Source organism: Myotis nattereri (assembly GCF_964212035.1).
Source record: "Myotis nattereri genome assembly, chromosome: Y".
NCBI classification, from domain to species: domain Eukaryota; kingdom Metazoa; phylum Chordata; class Mammalia; order Chiroptera; family Vespertilionidae; genus Myotis; species Myotis nattereri.
Genome location: NC_138094.1, coordinates 10,616,475 through 10,623,603, shown reverse-complemented (window position 1 = coordinate 10,623,603; position 7,129 = coordinate 10,616,475). Strand labels below are relative to the sequence as shown.

General features: G+C 50.9%; 1 pseudogene across 1 annotated transcript; it reads left to right on the top strand.

Annotated features, from left to right (window-relative positions):
• Positions 1 to 1,103: 1,103 nt before the first annotated feature.
• LOC308512196 (TCF3 fusion partner-like) lies at positions 1,104 to 1,855 on the top strand (annotated as a pseudogene). The gene has a single exon. The product of its transcript is annotated as a TCF3 fusion partner-like (transcript).
• The last annotated feature ends 5,274 nt before the right edge of the window (positions 1,856 to 7,129 follow it).

Genomic DNA, 7,129 nt, shown 5'->3' with positions numbered 1-7,129 from the left:
CAAGATATCATCCGTGAATGGTAATATTCTATTGGGCAGGACATGCCAAATTGGTCGCACATATCTATCCTATCTAATAAAAGAGAAATATGGTAATTGGCGTACGACCGCTACCCTTCCCATTGGCTAATCAGGGCGATATGCAAATTAACTGCCAGCCAAGTTGGAGGTTAACTGCCAACAAAGATGGCAGTTAATTTGCATACATAGGTGCAATGCTAGGAGGCGAAAGGGGAAGGAGGGAAGAAGCCGCCTGCCCTGACTGCAATTGGAAACCCAGTGGCAGCCAAGAGCCAGAGAACCGAGCTGCTTTTGCTCAGAGAAGCCAGGCTGCCTTTGCTGGCTTCTGTGATAGGAGGACCTGGCCACCTTTGCTGGCCCTGGGCCAGTAATCGGAGAAGCTGGGTGGGGCAGGGAACAGGCAGATGTCTGCCTCTTCCCTGCCCAGCGTGGCTTCTCAGATCACTGATCACCAGTGATGGGAGAACACCCAGAGGCGGGGCCAGAGGCCAGGCTGCATAGCTGCCTGGGGACACCATTTGGACCCCAGGGGCGAAGCAGCCAGTCCCCAGCAAGAGACCCAGAAGGCGACCCAGGTGCTGGGGCTGCATCGCTGCTGGGTCAGAAATCCGGTGCCCAGGCTGAGGAGACCCAGGACCCAGAGCTGCGTTGCAGCTGGGGCACACGATCCGGTGCCCAGGCTGAGGAGACCCAGGGCCCGGGGCTGTGTAGCAGCTGGGGCACGCCATCCGGTTCGGGGGCGATGCAGCCAGGCCCGAGAAGGAGACCCAGAAGGAGACCCAGGGGCCTCCCAAGAGGAGAGTCTCCATGGCCAGATGGCGTGGTGTCGGGGCAGGAATAAAGACCCGAGGTGACTCAGATGCCTGGCCACAGGGTTAGTCCAGCCAGCAGGGCCTTTCAGTTGGGACTGGGGTGGGGGTGGGGCAGGGAGGCAAGCTGGAAATAGAGAACTACAACTCACAGGAGGCTTAGCAGCCGGGCCTGGGTGCCTGGCTGTGAAATCCAATGGGCTGTAGTTTTGCAAGCCACTTTAAACTAGAGGCTTGCAAGGTTGGAAGTTCTGCGCCTGGAGCCAGGGAGAAATGGAGCTGGAGCAGAGAGAGGGGTCCATGGCAGCCGTGGGCTTTGAGGAGTTCTCAGCACCTCCTGGCTGGGAGCTGGCGCTTCCTCCGCTGAAGGTGGTCACATCCTGGAGAGCGAGCTTGAGACCGAAGTGGAGTTCCTGTCTGGGGGTCTGGGCAGCTCCAGCCTCCAGGAGCTAGAGGAAGAGGAGGAGGCAGCCTGAGGCTGGCAACAGCGGCGCCAAAGGGAACTTAATCGCAGGAAGTACCAGGCGCTGCAGGGAGATTGAGCAGGCGAAGGAGTGGGTCCTGAACAGGCTCCATCAGATATAGAGGATAACATGGAGACTCCAGCAGGAGAGGAGGTTCCTCATGAAGGTGCTGGACTCCTACGGTGACAACTACTGGGCCAGCCAGTTCACCATCTTACTGGAGGATGAGGGCAGCCAGGGCACAGATGCCCCCACCCCAGGCAACGCTGAGAACCAGCCTCCAGAGAAAGAGGGGCTGTCCCCGCCCAGGAGGACGCCAGCGCCTGCAGAAGCCAGCAGCCTGGCCCCTGGCGAGGGGCCCAGGGGTTGGAAGAGGCGGCGAGTGCCACCGGAAGGGGGCCAGGCGTGAGTCCCGCTGTCTCTGGAGCTGGCCCCCATGCAGATAAAGGTGGAGGAAGACTTTGGCTTCAAAGCGGTCGAGGCTTTGGACACAAGTTGGGTTTCTGGGGGCCAGACAAGTAGCTGCCCTACCCCACCCTAGCCAGCTCCCCCTTTGACTGACCCCCCAATAAACAGACCCCATGCTCTCCTTGGCAAAAAAAAGCTTATAGAGGCATGCTTTTAGGATCAAATAGTATAAATATAGATGTAACAGGACAATAAAAAGAGAACCTGGATATGATGATCACCTGAATGCTGCCTCTGTGTCATTCCTTCGTCGTCGACTCCATCCACACCTTTGGGAACCCCCGGACCTACTGAGGCAGGGCCCCAACATTCCTCTTCTTATAAGGACTTCAGTGAGATGGGCTAAGGGTCCCACTAGAACTGCCTCAATTTAATCTAATCCCCTCTTTAAAGATCTTATCTCTATACACAGGTACATTCTGAGGTTCTGGAGATTAGGATTCTAACATACATTTTGTTGATTACCCAAATCAGCCCTTAACAACCAACATGTTTCAGAAAGGAGATTCCTACAGGGTTATTTACCAAACATTCAGAAGTATTTTTAAAAGAGCTAAGTCCCTAGCCCACTGTGCGCGCCCCTCCTGGCGAAGAGGGAAGGCCTGGGTTCCAGGCGCCGAAGGAAAACTGGTGCCAGCAGCCAGGGGAAGGGGCCCTCAAGGGGCCCCAGATTGCGAGAGGGCACAGGGCGGGCTGAGGGACCCACCTGAGTGCACAGATTTTTGTGCACCGGGCCTCTAGTATATATATATATATATATATATATATATATATATATATATATATATAAAAGCATAAGCGACATTATGAGTGGTTGGTACGATGCACACCGACCACCAGGACGCAGACGCTCAACACAGGAGCTTCCCCCAGGTGGTCAAGGCTCTCCCACAGCGAGAGCATCACTCAGCCAGAAGCCGGGCTAAAGGCTGGAAAGTGCAGCTGTGACAGCAAGAGCCTCTGCTGCCTATGTGACAAGGCTACGAACCAGTGGTGGCAGGTGGAGTGGGGCCTGGATGAGCGGGAACACAGCACCTGGCTCCAGCTTGGGCTCCTGCCCGGCTGCCTGCCATTTCGTGCACTGCTACATCCCTCAGGAGGTGTCAGACCTAACCTGGCAGTCCCACATCTCCCAAGGTGTCCCAGATTGCGTGAGGGCGCAGGCCAGGCTGTGGGACGCCACCAGTGCTTAAATTTCGTTCACCGGGCCTCTAGTCATTTTATTATTTATCACCGATTTAGCATGGTTCTCTTCTAATGCTGAATAATTTAAAGGTATAACCTGAATTTTGGTAATGATGGCCATATAGATTTTACTGCTCTTTAGCAGTATTATTTAATGGCTTATATGAAGGGTACTAATCTCCTTCAAAATATGAGAAATATTACATCTCCCACAAACAGTACTATGTTTCAGTGCTAATTCTTTCCACTAATGTCCCTAAATGAGCCTTTCACTAATTTTCTTTGCTCACTAGCTCATCCAAAATTGAAATGGGCAGGCTGCTTGTCTATATTCAAGTGCAGAGGCATATTCTTCTTAATTACACTGATGCTATCAATACTTTCAATTTTCCAACATAAATTATAGTGAGGGTCTCAGTGTTAGATTTTAAAACATCTCTTTACTAATATGAATAAGTCACTTTTACCTTATTTCTTCACAACGATGTGCACGCTCTGATTTGGAACTTGCAATGCCTAACTCTTTGAAGTGTGCCTTCCCAACCTTGTTTTCATTAAAAACAGACCATCTGAATCCACATTGGTCACTTTTCACCCTGTTGAGATAATGTAGACATTCCTTGGGTTATGTTGGACTCAAAGTACATAGGTTCTGGATACCTCTCCATACCCCATTTATATATTTTTTAAAAAAGTTTGATCATTTCTACGTATGTACATATATGCTTTATGGTTTTTTTATTATTATTATTCATTTACCACAAGTAAAGGTCAGGAATTGTTATCTTTCTTTTAATTTTTTTTTTTTTTTTTTTTTTTTTTTTTACTGTTTCACGCCATTACTGCTGTGTATGTGTACTCCATGTGAGTGACATACGTGCTTATGTAGGTGGGTTCTGACTTACGCGAATATTGCATTATATCCCACTTCAGGAACGTGTCAACAATGTAATGCGAGGAACTACAGTAATTGCATCCTATTGATTCAGTTGTAGTTATTTGGTCTCCACATTTCCTCAATACGTATATGATTGTTGGAAGCACAAAGTATATCTTTATATATTTATTAGAGGCCCGGTGCACAAAAATTTGTGCACTCGGGGGGGGGGGTCCCTCAGCCTGGCCTGTGCCCTCTCGCAGTCTGGGACCCCTTGGGAGATAACGACCTGCTGGCTTAGGCCTGCTCCCGGGTGGCAGAGGGCAGGCCCAATCTCTTGGTGCAGCCCCTGGTTGGGCTCAGAGCAGGGCCCACTGGGATTTGGGGCACCACCCCCTGTCATGCACAGAGCAGGGCGGATTGGGAGGTTGCGATGCCACCCTCAGTCATGCTCAGAGTAGGGCCAATTGGGGGGTTGGGGCACCGTCCCCTGTCACACTCAAGGCAGGGTCGATGGGGAGGTGGTGGCACCAACCCTTGTCACGCACAGAGCAGGGCCGATCAGAGGGTTGGGGCACTGCCCCCTGTCACGCACAGAGCAGGGCCGATCAGGGGGTTGGGGAGCTCACCCCCCCAGCCCCCACCTGTCACGCACAGAGCAGGGCCCATTAGGGGGTTGGGGAGCATCACCCTGTCACTAAAAGAGTAGGGCCGATAGGGGAGTTGGCACAACACCCCCTGTCACCCACAGAGCAGGGCCGATCAGGGGAGTTGGGGCGCCACCACTGTCACACTCAGGGCAGGGCCGATGGGGAGGTTATGACTCTACCCCATCACACACAGAGCAGGGCCCATGGTGGGGGGTTGGGGCGCCGCCCTCTATCACCCACAGAGAAGGGCAATCAGGGGGTTTGGGCGCTGCCCCCTGTCACGCTGATCCTGGTGCAGGGAGGCCCCTCGGCTCCGCTGATCCTGGTGCTGGGAGGCATATTATCCTTTTACTATATAGAATAGAGAACTGGTTCATGGGTGGGGCTGGCTGGTTTGCCCTGAAGAGTGTTCTGGATCAGGGGTGGGGGTCTCCACTGGGGTGCCTGGCCAGCCTGGATGAGGGGATGTTTGCAGCTGGTCAAACACCCTTCAGGGTGGGGGTCCCCACTGGGGTGCCTGGCCAGTCTGGGTGAGGGGCTGAGGGCTGTTTTCAGGCTGGGACTGAAGCTCCCAACTGCTCCTTTTTTCTTTTTCTTTTTTTAATTCTGGGCCAGCTTTAGCTCTGAGGCTCCAGCTCTTAGGCCTCCGCTCCTGAAAGCAGGTATCTGGTTTGTTTTAGTTCTCAAAACTCTGTATCAACCCCAGCTCTGAGATACCAGCTGGCTGAGGTTTTGTTTAGCGTCTATATTTGTTACAATGTTTGAAACTGCAGGCTCAGAGGCCAGCAGCAGCCGGCGGGGAATGTTGGAGTCCTCCGTCACTGAAGCAAGCAAGCCTCATGTTAGTTTCAAGCTGCCTGGCTGCCGGCCGCCATCTTGGCTGACAGTTAATTTGCATATTGCCCTGATTAGCCAATGGGAAGGGTAGCCGTCGTACGCCAATTACCATGTTTCTCTTTTATTAGATTAGATGTGTTTCTTAGAATTATCATTCAATAAAAATAAATGCCTTGTCCTTATAAAAAGATCTGGCCTTATAATTGAATGGCCTAATACATTTTAGAGTAGGGCACCATTACCAAAGTTTCTCAGAAGAACATGTGTTGAAATGAAGAGTATATCCTGCCAACCCCTACTTGAAACAAGAGCCTTAGTTGGGATCCATCATGATCCAAACAGAGACAGAAACAGTAAGAGACATGGCAGGTTTATGTTACTATATGCCTACTGAGCATGCCTCAATGCACATTTCCTGATGGTGCTATTGATCAGAATGTGCACTCACAGGACATTAGGGCCTTCATGCACAACTCCATCCTGAAACCACATGAAAAGGAGTGTATTGGACAAGAATGTTAGCAGGGACTTTACAATGCAGAGGGATTCTGAAGAAGATTGAAAAAGGTGGCAGAACCCTAGCCAATTTGGAACAGTGGACAGATCACTGGCCTTCAGACCGAAGGGCCCAGATTTGATTCAGGTCAAGGGCACTTACCTGGGAGTGGAATAAATCACCAGTCTGGGGCATGCAGGAGGGAGCTGATCAATGAATCTCTCTCATCACTGATGTTTCTAACTCTCACTCGCTCTCCGTTTCTCTCTGAGATAAATAAAAATATTTTTAAAAGAATGGTGGCAGAATAAGTGTATGCTGCAGGGACATGCTCCCAGGAACAAACTGATATTCCAACTAAAATACAGAACAACTTCCTGAATAATCAATGGAAAACTCACAGGAGAGAACCCTGACACCCGAGGACCGAAGGTGGAGGCCACGTAGACACTGGTAGGAGGAGAGGAGGCTGGAAGGGGGCGGGCCTGACACCCACAGACAGCAACTGAAGTCTCGGAGAGATATCTCAGCTGTGGAGGACTGCCACTGAGAACTCTGGGTCTAATCCCCAAGCTGGGCCTCCTAGCAGAGAGCACCAGAACTGAGGAGGGTACCCATATAACCTGTGGATGTGAATAGCAGCAGGTCACTGTCTGCCAGGGAGAGACAACTGGAAATTCAGGCATCCTCTTAAAGGGCCAACGCACAAACTTCCCTGTGGAGCCACATACCTTGTGCCCTGGCAAAGGGAGGGTGAAGTGGACTGGAGCTGTGAGGGAAAAAGCCAGAACTGGGAGTCAAGGTTACCAGCTCAGAAGACAAACACTTCAAGTTCCTGGGAGAAGTCATTTCCTCATGCAGCAGAGAAAATCTCTCCCATGCAGACATTTGCTTTTCCTGGAGGGGACACAATTAACACACACTACTGGTAAACACCGTGCCCTGAGGGCAGTTAAGAGATTATAAATAACAATTAACCTCCAGGCAGAGGCAACTGCCCCACCTTGTTGAAACAAACTCTTGTCACAGCTGATGACCATTGCCTTGGAGGCAAGTGAAGTTGGAATCCTATCAGTCTATAGACAGAGGAGATCTCTGGATTCTTTGAGTCTTTGCCTGACCGAATTAGTCAGAAACATACTTTAACAATGTCCTGCACTAGAGACTGAGAGGCATATAGGATCCACCTAGCTCCTCACCACAAACCCAGACAGAAAGCCAGAAAGAGGAAACAAAGAAACAACCCCCAATAACAGAACTAGAGAATTCTTCAGATATAGAGATAGATGAAGCACAGAGCAGACATTTAAATGAATCTGACT